Source organism: Dipodomys ordii, unplaced genomic scaffold (genome assembly GCF_000151885.1).
Source record: "Dipodomys ordii isolate 6190 unplaced genomic scaffold, Dord_2.0 Scaffold52, whole genome shotgun sequence".
NCBI lineage: Eukaryota > Metazoa > Chordata > Mammalia > Rodentia > Heteromyidae > Dipodomys > Dipodomys ordii.
The window spans coordinates 2,183,991-2,201,143 of NW_012267268.1; positions in this window are offsets into that span (position 1 = coordinate 2,183,991).

Below are 17,153 nucleotides of genomic sequence, written 5' to 3' on the forward strand. Positions count from 1 at the left end.
CACTCCTGGACATTTATCCAAATGATCACAGGCAAGGCCACACTAATCTAGGTATCATAAGGAACAGAGCTTCCCATGAAGTGGGGAGATAGGAAAGAATATACCTCATTTATAGCCCTGACTTGAATCTGTTAAACTTCTCAAAAGGATGGAATTTCATACTATAAGCAGAAGTTACATACATTGGTGCTAGCAACTATATTTCATTAATACTTTCAAGATTTAAAATTAAATTTCACAACTCAAATCTTCAGTCACATTATTTGATTTTTATTATTTTTTATTGTAAACAGGTGTTACCATCTTGTGTCAGGTATTGAGTAGGTTTCTTTTTGAACAGTCACATTATTTTAAATGCACGTGCACCACTTCTGAACTGTTTATTTCTAATATAGTCTGGCAAACATTCTGTTTGTTTTGATTTCTTTAAAACTAGGACCTTGCACTTAGGCTAGCACTCAACCAAATGACCTATGCCAAGAACTGTTTTTGCATTTGATTAGTTTTCAGATAGAGACTTGTGCTTTTTGCCTGAGCTAACAATGGACCAGAATCTTCCTCCTTGTGTCCTGCATATCTGGGATTTCAGGCACATCTATTACACCCAGCTAATATTTTTTACAACTTAGTTCATTTATCACATATAATCACCCATAAATAATATTAAATTTATGTTAAGATTATATGAAGAGTATAGTTATATTTTTACAATAATTATAAAATTTAAATATTAGACTATATATTAATTATATATATTATATATTTAATTGTAATGTTAAATTATAATAATTATAGGAAATTTTCCAGCTCACATGAACTCTGAAACAGAGGCTTTCTCAGCAAAGACCATATCACCCTCTTACAATACATTTGGGAAATTTCAAAGAACTATTGGGTAGTATAAGGACATGGGATAATGCTTGATATTTTGAGGGTAGAGACCAACAGAGCTTTAGCATTAAATATGCATTTAATTGGATGATCTGATTGAGGGAAAAGCAACTAAAATATGTGAATGTATGCTTTTCTCTTGTTCTTAAGGAAAAAACACTTAAATGCTCTCACTCCACAACGACCTTATCCCATTCTTTCTGCTTACCCTTTCTGGTAAACCAATTTTACAAGTTGCAAAGTTTCTAATTAGATTCTTCCTATTTTTTTTATTTTATTTTCTGTTTTTACTCTCCTTCATCTGCTACTTCATTTTAGGTAATGCATTCTTATCAATCCTTTTGCATATCATCTTTCCCTTTAACAGTGTTTTACTTTCTTGTTTAACATATTGAATACATATTTAAATATAAAATCATTAGTTTTGTTACTGTCCCTTGCTTTAAGTTCCATTTTCTCTTATATTTGGATGTGTTCATTTATAAAGGTCTTTCTAATTGTCCATCTTGGTGATTTCTATCACTTAGTCTTACATACTACGTCTTTCTTTTTTATTCTTTATCTGACAGTATAACATATTAAGAGTTTGAACTCTAAATTAATTTTATCATTCATGTAGCTCTTAGTCAAGGTGTTTTGTTTTTTGGAATACTTGTGATATTTTGCCCTTTATATTTTCTTTCATTATTTTCTGATTATTATGTGTGTGTGTGTGTTTGAGTATGTGTTATTAATTTGATTTTGTCATTATGTAGGACCTCATTACACTTGCTAGGCTTGTTTGCTCATGGATATCCTTTTACCACTTAAGCCTACCTCCAGCCCACATTTTCTTTAGGATTATTGTAATTGATTGTGTAAATTCTACAGTTTAAAGAAAATAATTTGATAATGGACTTGTAAACAAGCCACACGTTACTTTGTGTGTGTGTGTGTGTGTTTGCGCGCCCGCGCATGCATGGGTGTGCTAGTTCTGAACTCAAGACGTGGGCATTGTCTCTGACCTTATGTTGCTCTAGGCTAGTGCTCTACCACTGGAGCCATAGCTCCACTTTTGGCTTTTTTTCTGTGATTCACTGGAGATAAGAGTCTCACTGACTTTTTTTTTCCCAGGCTGGCTTTGAATCCTGATCCTCAGACCTCAGCTCCCTGAGGAGCTAGGATTACAGGTGTGAGCCACCGGCACCTGGTTTCGCTTTATATTTCTTTTATTTGTTGTAAAGGTGATGTTCAGAGGGGATACAATTACGTAAGTAAGAAAATGAGTACAGGTCTTGTAGAACATTTTTACCCCTCCTTCATTTTTCCTACTTTCCCTCCTCCACTCCCCCCTCAAGTTGTAAAGTTTATTTCCAATGTAGAGTCTTAACAATGTCACTGTTGCATTGGTTCACACCCTTTGTTTTTTGTCTTGCCATTTCCATGATTCATCTTCCCATCCCTAAATCAGATAACTTACATACAAGACAAAGGGTACCAAAATAAAAACAGTGACAACGAGAGGTAAACAAAAGGGGGAAAAAGTGAAAGAAAAAAGAAATAACTTCATACAGCACATTAAAAAATCAATAAAATAAAATAAAACTCTTGTTTCCATATCTTGTAGTTCATCTCTGGCTGTAAAAGAAATGTAAATCAAAATAAAATTGAGATTCCATCTCACCCCAGTTAGAATGGCCATTATCAAGAAAATTAATAATAACAAATACTGGTGGGGATGTGGCCAAAAGGGAACATTACTACATTGTTGATGGGAATTTAAACTGGTTCAACCACTAGGGAAAGCACATGGAGGTTCCTCAAAAGGCTGGAGCTCCCCTATAACCCAGTAATCCCATTTCTGGGCATTTACCCAAATGACCACAAACAAGGCTGCACTACAACTACCAGTACAACTATGCTCACTGCAGCATTATTTACCATAGTCAACATATGGAATCGACCGAGATGTCCCTCTTTGGATGATTGGATCAAGACAGTGTATTATATATACACAATGGAATTCTATGCTTCCATCAGAAAGAATGGCATTGTCCTATTTTTAAGGAAATGAAAGGCCTTGGGAAAAATCATATTAAGTGAAGTAAGCCAGACCCAAAGAAACATAGGCTCTATGATTTCCCTCATGTGTAATAACTAGTATATGTTGAGGATAGCTCTAGCAGGGTATCACAATAGCTCAATAGCTATGTACATATAACCTTATAGAACAATGTTAATCAAAATGGTTCACTTTATGTTTTTTTGTTTTTTGTTTTGGTCAGTTGTGTGGCTTGAATTCTGGACCTGGGGCTGTCCCTCAGCTCTTCAGCTCAAGGTTAGTGCTCTATCATTCAGACACAGCACCACTTCCAGTTTTATGTGGTTTATTGGAAATAGGAGTTTCACGGACTTTGCTGCCTGGGCTGGCTTTGAACCACGATCCTCTGATCTCAGCCTCCTAAGTAGCAAGGATTACAGGCATGAGCCACTGGCACTATGCCACTTTATGTTTTGTAAAGACAGCTAAGACTGGCACTGATCTAGGGCCATGTCAGGTCTCTTACACAGTATAGCTCTCTGCAGGAAGTTAATACTGCCCTGTAACATTTCTCAAATGTTAGTAGCCTAAACCTATTTTAAATTTTGCCAAGCAAATGTTGGCAGGTCTTGCCAGGGATCCTATTTACTTAGTAGTTGAGACCTTTTGAACACACTTCAAAGCCAGGCTTGGCACACATATTCCTGAGATTCTTATTTCCAATTAACCAGCAAAAATCCAGAAGTGGAATTGTTACTCAAGCGGTAAAGGTCCAATCATGAGCACAAGATTAAAAATAAAACAACAAAACAAGAGCTCAAGGGATGAATTCAAGCTCTAGTTACCAGAACACACACACACACACACACACACACACACAAGACAGAGTCACTCTCACATCATGCACACACACAAATACACAGCACAAGATTATATAATATGTGGGGTGAGTCTAATCATTTTCACAGAAAGATATCTCTGGTAATATTTATCAACACGAACCAAAGTCATTGGCCTCACTGGGTATTTAATGCTTGTTATAAGTGTTTTACTTATCAACATCTCATGAAGCAAGCATAGAGCCAGCCACTATGCTAGCAGCAGAAATTAAATATTTAAGCTGTTCCTTTTTGCAACAGCCAGTTCTGTAAGTCATTTATTTTCTGAGGAAACATAAGACTCAGTAAATGATTTCTATAAACTTAAAGACTCAATTTGATTAATAAGCACTGTTATAATATTTTATAAATTATGTTTTAGAAAAAAATTATATAATAGCTAATTTTAGCTAGGGAAATGGGTTTGCCATATCCTAAAGGTATCAGTTTTATTTATTAAGAATCATATTATTTTTTTAAATGTAATTACTTAGTATATTATGGTTTGGAAAACTAATAATATGTTCTAAGTAGAGAAAAATAGTTAAGGTATGAGTTATTTATATTTCTTTTAACACATTTTTTTAATTCAAAGAGAATGTTAATCATAATGAAACTCTAGACCATCTCTCCCATTTTATTCAACAGGAAAATAGAGAAGGCAGAAATGGTTCCAAGGCTATATAAAGACAGGAGCAAACCCAGACTGAGACCAAAATACAATATCTCCACACTTTTCTTCATGATTATTCAAACAATAAAGGTAGTGCATTGTTAATATTTAGATTTTACTTTTCTGAGTACTGGGGATTGAACTCAGGACCTAGACTTTGGAGTATAGCCACTCTACATTTAGACTGCACTCCCAAAATTTTTGGTGTTAGCTATTTTTTAGATAGTCTCGTTTCCTTCCTAGAACAATAAACATGTGCAGCAACTCTCAACATGTGTTGATTTGTGCTGAAGATTTTTCTGCTTTGGCTGAAATAGAACCATAATCCTCCCAATTTCAGCATCCCCATTAGCTAAAATGATAGACATAAACTACTGACATCTGACAAATATTTACAAAAGTTTAAGGATATATTCTTAAATTCAGATGTGGTTAAAAGCTAGACAAAGGAGGTCAGCATGGGCTATGTAACAAAACACCAACTCAAAAGAACAAAATAAAATAAATGTAGTTAATATTTTTTGCTAATTCCCTCCCTAATTATATAGGTGAATAAGTCATCTAGGGCTGTCCAAATCAAATGCCAAAGCCTAGTGGTTGAAGAAAAGGAAATTTTATGCTACATTTTTTCAAAAGTATCATGAATGTTAATTCAAAGCATCGTTTTAAGTAAATGGTCAGTATCCTATCATAATTATCACTTACTGCTATTGAACCATAAAGTCATTATCAAATTTAATAATTAACAAAGTCAGAATCATAGAAGGCCAGAAAAACAAAGCTGGCTTTTTAAGTTGAAGAGGATAGAGTAGCCAGGTAAGTGCTAATGGCTCAGGTTTTTAAATTGAAGAAGATAGAGTAGCCTGGACAGGTGCTGATGATTCATTCTGTAATCTCTGCTATTTAGGAGACTGAGATCTTAAGATTTAGGCTTAAAACCAGCCCAGCAGAAAAAAATAACCAGCAAACAGCTTGAAGGGGAAGCATGGCTAAAGTGGTGGAGCACTAACCTTGATTGAAAAAATCCAAGGGTGAGTGTACCAGACTCTCAACCAGAAAAAGAAAGAGTAAGGACAAAATATGAAATGTGTTGTCTTTGGTTAATTAGATCATAATGGGGGAAAATAATTTTGAAAACCTGGAGCCAGGTACTGGTGCTTTACCCCTACAATCCTAGTTCTTCAGGAGGCTAGTATTCGAGGAATATGGTTTGAAACCAGTCTAGAAAAGAAAAGCCCAAGAGATTTCATCTCTATATAAACAGTAAATTTCCAGATGGGAGATATGGCCCAAATGGTAGATTGCCAACCATGAGTGAGTGAACAAGCCAAGCAAGAGCATAAGACTTTGATTTCAAGACCAACACTAGAGAAAAAGTATATGTATGTATATTTATGTATATATATGTATATATGTATGTATATATTTAACTGACTTTTCTGTGCAGACTGAATGTGAACCTAGTCCTCTGAATCTCAATCTCCTGAGTAGTTAGAATTGCAAGGATAAGCCACTGGCATACAGTGATATTGAATGTAATACTCTTTTAATTATATAGATTATACCCACTCACATACTGATATGAAATGAAATGTGCAGCTTACACACCAGTAATTGAAAGCATATATATATATATATATATATATATATATATATATGTTTGGTGAATGTCTACACAAAGATGAAACCATAAGTAGAAATATGACACAATAATAGAAGGTAAGGAGCAAATAAGGCAAAATGTTTAATTATTAGAACTAGTAAGAAATGAAGGAACTCTGGATGGAAATATAGGCATACTCATGTTACTATGTGAACATACAAGGCTCTGAGGATACAGACTGTCAACTACAATTATAAATTCATTGTATCTCCCTATCTTGATTTAGTTACTTATGTGGGTGTATGCTGCATTTATAACATATTTTGGTCCTCTTTTGCTATTTCTCACCGAAGGGAATTGTGAGGAGTAGTAACATCTATTAGCATTCACAGATTTCAGAGGGAGCATGAAGTAATACTTTCTCTTAACCCATAATCTACAATGCATTATCAGTCTTGGTACTTAGCATGTGTAGAACGAACAAGTTTTTTTTAATATTTCTGAGTTTTCATCTGCATATGTCTCATTAAATATTAGTTTTATACAAAGAAAGCTTTTAACTGATATTCCAAGGATGAGGTAAACCAAAAGCAAAATTCCAACACAGGTTCTCCATTTGCTACTTCATCTTCAACAGAAGCACCATTAATGGCAAATAAGAGGAGTCATACATGTGTTTCCAAACTTAGTGACAATTATAGCTGAATAAATTTTATCAGAATACTTAGATATGAATACTCCTAGGCCTTAAATATTCATCTTTGTGTGTTGATGAGTGGACCACACTCCACTGGAGAAAGAGCAGGCATTTTATATTAGGGAGATGCTTTCATATAAAAACCAGCCTCTGATGGATTAACACACCCTCAATATCCATGTATGAAAGGTGTGTTACTTGACATCATAACTGAAGTAAGTGCAAAAACTGATTCATTCACAAGCTGCATAGGTACAGCAAAGAGACATAAGATAATATTGTTGAACCATTCTATGTGAGCATGTACTCCAAAAGTGTTTAAATACCTTAGCTGGTTTATCATAAATAGCAACACATGATTATTGTTAAATTTACATGATCATACCTACTATTTTACCATTAACATATTTCTCCATAAAATAGAGATACAAAACATAAAGATTAGAAATCCAAACCATCTAAAAATGAAATACTCTGTAGCTTCTGAATAGTGATTTTTACAATGTTTCATCCAAAGTTATTTTCAACTATGTCTCTTTTTTCATTTGCTAGTAGATTTGGGGAAAGTAATTATTTAATAGGAGGTTTTATTATTCAAACATCTTATCTGACTTTACTACCCCCCATATTCTAAGTAGCATTCATTTTATCCTGGTGTATTTTCTAGCTTAAGGAGCCACACAGAAAGCAAGTTAAAGATAATATGAAATGTCTTAATCTACAAAGAAGATTAACTTAAAGCTTTCTTCCTTAGGTAATTGTCATGGATAAATAAGCATAAATAAGTAGTTGAGGGATCTTTCCATTTTTGTTTTGGAAAAAGAATTATTAGTTAGACTATGACCCCCCCTTTTTTTTAAATGGTCACACTGAGAATGCTTAAATGCAAGGCAACACTTCAAAGCCTTTATTTAGTAGCTAGAATTGAATAAAAATTTTATTTTCTGAACATTGTAGTAACCACTAAAAGTATATGGGTAGATAGATGTATGGATATAAAAATCAAGTTGGGAAAGAGGATCTAGGAGCAAGACAGAGAGAGAAAGAGAAGAAAGATGTAGAGATGTTCTGCCAAATATTGGTAGTTTGTATCTATCAATAAATTTATCTATTTCTTCCTGGTTATCAGATTAAAAAAATGTATGAACCTAGAATTGATTATGGTCTTCCTGTGTTATCAATTTAATTCCCATTGTGTCAGTAATGATAGACTTTGCTTTCTGTCTGAAAATGATCGTGTATGTCTTTTCTTTCTTTTTGTGATTATCAGGACTAGAGTTTCACTTTACTTATTGATATATTCAATGATTTTCTCTACTGCCCTGCCATTGTTTAGGGCCCTAATTTTAATTTTCTGATCTATTTTGTTTGATTGAGGCATAAATTGTTCTTTGTCTCATTGTTAAAAGGTGAAAACTTAGCTGACTGATTTTAGGATTTCTTTTGTAAAAACAAATTTCATGCCACAATGGAAAGTGACCCTTGGTTGTGGACTGTACTCCATATTTCACAGTGCTACCTTTCCCCTCCCTACACCGGACTTTTGTGAGATCTTTCTTGCTATGAGCCTCATGGACTCCATAGTAATGTAATGCATAATATTGAGGAGTACTGTTACTGAGTGTGAGTCCCAAGATTCTCTTACTCTCAAGCTTTAAGATCATTCTCCTCTAACAATTCATTAAAATTTCCATTTTGGTGTTAAAATCAGAACAAATCTCTGACCATATTAGTCATCTTGCCAGATTTCCCAGTAGTGGTTTGCGGATAGACCTCTCTTCTCTGATTGGCCCAAGAAAAGCCACAGATGTTCATTTTGTTCAGCTTCTCTATTGCTGTAAGAAAGGTAGTGAGAGCTTCAGTGTTCATTACCTCCCAAAGTTCTTGCTTGTTGCTTGTCCATTGTTTGATTCCATGTTTATATGAACTAGGTCCAAGACCTCTCAGTAAGGAGACTACCAAGATGTTGTTTACTTTCTCTATAAGTAGATATTAATGCTTAATTTTTATGAACTATAAGATGCCTTAAGGGACAGCTGGTCTTTTGGTTAATTACAGTCAGAAATCAGTGATCATATTCTAAAGATGATTTCTCCAAAATCATATGTCTATTCATTAAAGCAATTAAAAATCATTTAATACACTGGAAATATTTTAATAAAATTTTACTTTTAAAGTATCCTCTGGTATCTATTTCATTACCTCAAATGCAAAACTACTGGCTTTTTCCTCCTTGCTCAAACTTGCCAAATGTCCTAAGATATGATCTATTTGGGGAGAAAGTTGAGAAGGGTATCTTCCTTTCCTATTCTTATAACTGACTTAAAGCCAAATTTTGTGACAAAGTCTCCTTTCTACCACCAAATGATGACTGCCTCTTGTTCTTGGACTCCCAAAGAATCCCTCTCAAGGTAGACACTCTGTCATTCCCTGTGACAAAAGGGGCATGAAACATCCCAATTCCCATCCCATTGCAAGTTGCTGACGTTCAGATTTTCACAACAGACCCAATTTCCAGGTCCCAGATCCCAGGACTGGTTACAAGGGTCTCATATTGTGTTTAACCTAAAGCTCAATTTGATGATCCCTCTGAGAGACCCCTCTGAGAGACTGATTTTAGCTCCTGACTTCTTTATCAGTTTCTTCAGCTTGGAAAACTAGGTATGGTTTCCAAACTCTTTGTTGCTATTTCCTCTGCCCTGATTGCTTCTCTTCTGCTTCATTCCTCCCCATGACTCCTAGTAGTTTCTCCTGTCTTCTCATATTCTGCTCTTCAGCATCTACTTGTAGTTGTGTCCATTGAGTCTTACTCACAAAGCAATAATTGTTGAATGCTTTCAATTTGTTCTCTTGCCCCAGCTCCTTTTGTTCTTACAAGATGGCACTGTGCTGTAGTGGGCCTTTCCTTGACAGTTAAGTAAAAATGGACAGTAAATATATTTCCACTTCAGTTGCCCATCATAACTTTTTTTCCAGGTGACCCATTTCATCTGGCCTTTTCCTAGAAGCCTGAAAGTGGATTCTATATGTTTAACAGTTCACAATGGACAAAACATGATCTTAAGTGAAGTATTAAAAAATGGTGCAATCAAGAGGTGAGGGAGATACATGATGGAAGAGGCATTCTCAATATCACTCATCGTATCCTTTCACAGAAAATGCTCTTTTATAAATAAAGGAAGTACATTCTAAAAAGGTGGAAAATACTTATTGAATATGTAAGCCTGTAAGATAGTTTTATTATCACTGTCAAGTAACACGTACTGTACATAATTGCATTGCCAAACTTTCATACAGCTATAATGCTGGTTTGCTTATAACAGCATCACTGAAACCTGTGAGGAAATAAGTCCCATCTTTAATGCTATAATCCTCCCACAGCTGTGACAGTATTCAAAATGAAGAATCTTTCAGCTCCATTGTCATAGTGCTGAACCATAACCATATATACTGCCTACCACATATGATACATATCCTTGATTAAAATACTACTATGTGGTACATGAATGTATGTGTATGTCCACATGTGAACAACAAGTGTTAAAATATTTTATAGTACTCTAGAATATGGCCAAAATTACAATCAAAAGTAGAAGGGTAGAATAAATTTGGCTGTGAGAAGAAGAGGCAGCAGTCACACTTATTTTAGCCAATGTCTACAGGGGATTGTAGGTATGGTTCAATATGTGAGTAGGTTTCAACTGGCTGAAGTGAGAGGAAAGCACTTCTGCCAAAGGCACAGTGAAATATGGTGGGAAGCACAAGTGAAGAAATACTTATATTTTAGCAGGGCAGAAACAGCTGCATGTAAATTGGAGGATAAGTCTTCCTGCAGTGTGAACTGCAAAGTACTTGGCCACCTTTTGAAGAATATCTGTCAGCCCACTGTGCTTGATTAAGTGAAAGGTGAATGGGAGATTGAATCGGCTTACATCCACATATTGAAACAATGGTGTGAGATCTTAAATTCTTATATCTGAAACACAATAAATAGTCATACTTAGCTAGAAATATTGAGGCTTCTCTTTTCTGGTGAAAAAAATTTGCAATCTCTTCACTGAATTAAGGATGGATTAGATAATATTCCTTTGATATATTGCTGGGTCCATTATTATTTCTTTCCTTCAACTACTACCAGCTGTGAAGCCAATATATTAAGAAAAAAGATTGAAATATATAACTATTGCTTTAATTAACTTCTGTCATTTTGTTGCTTGTGTAACTGTGATAAAATTTGTCCACAAGACAACCTTACCACTCAGTTTCAGAAAGTTTCTTATACAAAAGCGAAAAATTTATTAATATTGGGTAATTTTGCTTTTGAAAAACAGCATTGAAAGCAGGTCTGGACTAATACATAACTACAAGTGCAATATGATCAGTAGAAGCAGTCATTTGCATGTGTCAGACGTTTTTTATATATATATATAGACACAAATGTCACATCACATATTTTTAAAATATGAGAGTCAGAAATGAATGAAAATAATTTATCAAGATGGAATTGGATAAGAAAACAAAGTATTCAGTATCATACATATACAGGTTATAGAACAACTCCTCTTTAACTCCCTCAGCTTGGAAAGAAGTCACTAGGGTAAAGAAGCTCCTGGGATATGAACTAATATTCCTAGAGGAAGAAGAAAGTTTGACAAAAGAAGCAGTTTGACAAAACCTCTGAGAAAGTTGAGAACGGATTTACAACCCGGAACTAGGTGCAATTATCTTGAAAACAGGAATGGCATTAACTATGTAAGGCACTGTATTTGATGTCATATAATTTGTGGAGGGGAAGGGAAAAAACAAATTGTTTAACTAAGGATACAGGTGGACGCATTACAGCAATGAGATGTACAAGTAAGTCCTTATGTCAAAAAACGAACTTCACAACTTTGGTGGGGGTGGGGTGGGGAGGATCGGGTTGAGGTAGGGGGAGGATGGGAAGAGATGGGAAGGGGAAACAGAGGAGGCTACAATGCTTGATAAGAAATGTACTCATTATTTTTCCCATGTAATTGTAACCCCTCTGAACGGTATTCTCACAATAAAATAAATAAATAAATAAATTTTTAAAAAAAGAAAAAAATAAAACATATTAAAAGTATTTAACAGAGAGTATGCCAAGCACGTGATTAGTGTTCCCTCTCTAATTTAGCTTACTTTACCAAGAATGTGATTAACTCTCCCTGTCTAATTTAGCTTACTTTCATTTCTTCCTAGACGATTTGATTTAGATCAGTTTTGTTCCCTGTGATTACTTTTGTATTTTTCTTCCTCTTCTGTGTTCCTTTAAACATGTCTAGGATGTGTATGTGTTGCAAAGCAAAAAGTTGTGACAAAATTGAAGATAGAATCTTCACTATCATTCATCCAAGTATTGACTTAGCTTAATATGCCTCTGTTCATTTAATAAATATTTCATATAATTTTATAGCATGGGTTAACATAATTTCCACTTTTATTTTGTAATTGCTTCTTGTTTGATTTTTTAAATTTAAATTCTTATTTTAGTGCTTGCTTCGGCAGTTCATATAGTACAATTGGAATGATATGGAGAAGATTAGCATGGCCCTTGTGTAAGGATGACATGCAACTTTGTGAAGCATCCTATATTTATTCTATATTCATAACTGATTTGGGAAAGGAAAGGGAACAACAAAATGGTGAATCAAGGACAAAGGTGAACCAATACAGCAGGACACTATATGGGAAATGAACTGATACCTTGGGGGAGGGAAGGGGAAGACCAGAGGAGTGAGGGATAGTGGGAAAATAATGGAGTGGGCAACAATGTTCAACAAGAAATGTACTCATTAATATAATTATGTAACTGTAGCCCCTCTATACAGCACCTTTACGGCAAAATAAATAAAATTTAAAAAGCTTATTTATCCATATTTTGTGATATCACTGACTTTTTGAGGACATTTTGACTATTTGTGATTTTTAGATTATAAATGTTCCTTGACAGCCTGACACCTGATATCAATAACAATTATCAAAACTAATTTAATTAAAATAAAATTCCATTGAAAATAATTAGCATACTCTAAAGACTACATTCTCAACAATTCTCAATATTTTAGAAGATTGGAAATTAATGACAATTAGGCATGCTCTAAGGTTGAATCATTTACAATAAATGAAACAATCTCACTATAGTAAAAGGCTGAGATAAAAAAACTAATTATTTCCAAAGTGATAGAAAACTATTCTTTTCTTTATTTTTTATTTTTTATTGTGAAAATACTGTACAGAGGGGTTACAATTACATGGGCAAGATAATGAGTACATTTTTATCAAGCATTATAGCCTCCTCCTTTGTTTCCTCTTCCCATCCCTTCCCATCTTCCCCCTACCCACCCACCCAATCCTCCCCGCTTCTCCCCCACACCAAAATTGTAAAGTTCATTTTCAATATAACGACTTGTACATTTCATTGTTGCAATGGGTCCACCTGTATCCTTATTTAAACCATTTGTTTTTCCCCTTCCCCTCCACAAATTATACCAACATCAAATATTTTACAGCTATTTACATCTAAGGAAAAGAGTAAATTTGGTATCTCAACCTTTTTCTAAATTAGAGAGAATTATTTGTAATCATCTTAGCAAGATGGACATAGGTGGTCTTGCCTATAATTTCACCTATTCAGGAGGCTGATATCTGAGGATTGTGGTGCCTGTGAGATTCTTACCTCTAATTATCCACCAAAAAGCAAAAAGTAGAGCTGTGGCTCAAGTAGTAGAGTGCCACCCTTGCGCACAAAAACTCAAGCACAATGCCCAGGCTCTGAGTTCAAGTCCCAGGACCAGTTACCCCCCCACCTACCACACACACAGACACAATGATCACAATTATACTAGCAATCCTAATAATCTTCCTAGCCCTTGAGATATTCTAAAACATTGAAAAATGAAATAATTCTTTTCTTATGCTTTATGATGTATCTGACTGGGTCTGGTTAAAACAGGAAAAAAAACTGTTCAAAAAGAAAAGTACTCATTACCTACTTATTTAACTCTAACCCCTTTGTACATCACCTATACAATAAAAGAAGAAAAAGAAAGGGCTAGGAAGATGGTTCAGTGGTAGAGTGCATGACTTGTATTCCTCAGCACCACATAAGCAGAAAAAGCCGGAAGTGAGATACACCACGAGTGATAGAGCTCTAGCCTTGAGCTGAAGAGCTGAGGGACAGCACCCAGGCCCAGAGTTTTATAAACTTCCAATAGTTTAAAGAAATACGTGAGATCACACAATTCTTTCTTTAATATCTATGATCATATAAATCAAGGAAATAATATATACAGCTAGAGGTGAAATGTGTACCATTCCTTCTCATTTTCTCTAGTCTCTTCTGTCTGAGGGTTTTGTGAGCATAGACTGAGAATAGAGTATAGGTCAATGGAAAGTGGTTGCATTAGAAATCAAGATGGGACCAGGCATGATGGTAAATGTCTGTAATTCCAATTCCCAGGAAGGTGAAGATAGGAGGACTTCCATATGGTGAAGAAATGTGTTCAAAAGATCCTGCCCCTTAAACAATATGTCAAAATATGACTCAGAAGCCTGGATCATATTACCAAGGTCTAAGGCTAGCACAGACAAAGTAAATGGGCTTGGGTATGGCTTAGGTCATAAATGCTTGCCTAGTGTGAGTTATGAATTCAGACTTCAATTTTCAATTTTTTAACATTTTAAACATTAAAATCAAGATTATCTGGGTTGAAAACCCTGTTTTCTCATCAATTGAATAAGCATAACTAAACATATATTCAAAACAGTGACATTTTGGGGAAACTTTCATCCCCCTCAAACTGTGAATAGCATGAGCATTTAATAAGTTCAGTTTTTGAGCCCTTAACAATACACTATGTTGTAATGAAGACATAAATATTATAAATGTTGATACATATTCAACAACAACACTGAACAATTCACACAATAAACAATACAGGTTTAATGCTGAAAATAATAATATATACATACATTCAAAACATAATAGTGTCTGTAAATTATGTGACCTAGTCATTATCTGTTGATATATGAAATTGAAGTGACTAAAGACAGTTATGTCTATATTCATATTGTTTAATTTTCACTATAAACAACATGGAAGGACAAACAACATATATAATGTAATATAGCATAAAATATTGTTTAAATATAATATATACATATATATCAGATATATATATAAATCCTTAGGTCCTTCTGGTAGATTTTTCTTTTTTCCCACATCCTCTATTTGCACCCCCCCAGACAATAAAAGTAAAAGAAATCTTACATTCATTGTCCCATTATTATTACTTTTATCACTATCCCCATCCTTTTAGGTCTGTACTCCATAAACAAAGAAAACATTAATGATTTGGCTTTCTTTTTAGATTTGTATTCTATAAATGAAGGAGAACATTCATTATTTGACTTTTTTTGTGGTTGTGGGGCTCTGTCCCTGAGCTTTTTGCTTAAGACTAGTGATCTACCACTTTGAGCCACTGTTACATATTCAGTTTTCTGGTGGTTAGTTGGAGATATGAGTCTCAAGGACTTTCCTGTCTCACCTGGCTTCAAACCATGATCCTCAGATCTCAGCCTCCTAAGTAGCTAGGATTACAGGATTGAGCACCAAAACCCAGCTAAATTTCTTTGCACTTGTTTTATCTCACTAAACATGTAAACTCCACTTTTATGAATTTACTAGCTAATGACATAATGCTATTTTAGGAGATATATGATAAGTATCTAATTACTTACATACATAATTATAATTATATGTATATGTATGTATGTATGTATGTATATTAAGCTTGTTATTTAAATAGATGGCCCCTGGGGAAAATCTGTGTTTTCTTTGATATTGGTACAGTATATTTGTGTCTTTTCTTTTTTTTAATTTTTATTTATTTTTATTGTGAAAATACTGTACAGAGGGGTTACAATTAGATGGGCAAGATAATGAGTACATTTCTTATCAAGCATTGTAGCCTCCTCCTTTGTTTCCCCTTCCCATCCCTTCCCAGCCTCCCCCACCCCTCCACCTAATCCTCCCCCCACACACACCAAAGTTATAAAGTTTGTTTTTGACATGATAACTTGTACTTCTCATATGTTTTCCTTCCTCTTTTCCCAGGAAGCCTACTTTTGAAAGGTAAAATCTTAAGTTCACTAGAGAGTAAAAAATTCAATTCCTTTGTCATATAGAACACTAAAGAAATTTGTGTTAGTAATTAAATTTTTCATATTCTTCCTAATTTGATTAAATGACTTCTCAACAAGTGTAATTCTTTTACTGGGCAAGGAAGTTTGCCTCGTGGACAAGACAAAGTGAGCTCTGCTACAGTGAAAGGTTGAGCTATGTACAGAAGCAATTTTTTATGATTTATGAATTCATGATAAGTAAGCCAGAAAAAGATGAATCTCCCCTTTTATCCTTGGCGAAGTGACTTATTCACTGGCTTGCACTGAATTTTACAATACTCAAGAACCTTATTTCTTAATTAATTTTTCAGAGACAGAATAAAAAAAATAACAAGAATTTGGCATTTTTCCAGCCTTCTCTGTTTCATAATTTCAGTTCGTTTTTCTTATACGACTCCAGTTCTGCAAATAGAGCCAATTTTCTTAAGTAATTAAGTTGACTATTTCTGATAAACATGATACAATATGAGAATATGTAAAAGTGTCTGTGTGGTTTGATATATAAATTGTATTAATTAAACACATCATTGTTTTAGAAGCAATATCTAAAAACAATGACCAGGGAATTCATTTTTTATGTAGCAGTCAGATTGCTGTGCTTGGAATGCTTGAGCCTAATGAGCTCTAGGAACTATCTTCTAGGGAAGACTAAAATTTCAGTGGCTTAGACCAAGGTAGGTCCAAGGAGTTGGGATGAAGCAAAGTCTACTTGACCTGGAAGTTGTCCCTGCAGATAACACTAATCACAGCTGAAGTAAATACCTAATAAAACTGTATATATAAGCTTCAAATAAGTTGATATGCATGTCATTTCTTCTATAATCTGCTTCATAGTCAGGTAAGATGAATACATGGCATTTTATCTGAAAATCAATCATTGAAAAAAAATTAAGTAATTTAGCAGTCACAAAGATAAGGTAGTCCATGTATATTTGCCTGTACATTTTATTACCAGAAAGTACAGCATTTTCTTTTTTAAATTTTTTTTATTGTGAAAATACTATACAGAGGGTTTACAATTACATGGGCAAGATAATGAGTACATTTCTTATCAAGCATTGTAGCCTCCTCCTTTGTTTCCCCTTCCCATCTCTTCCCATCCTCCCCCTACCCCCCACCCAATCCTCCCTGCTACCTCCCCCTCCCAGTTTTGTTTTCTTTTACCAGTTTTGGGGCTTGAACTCAGA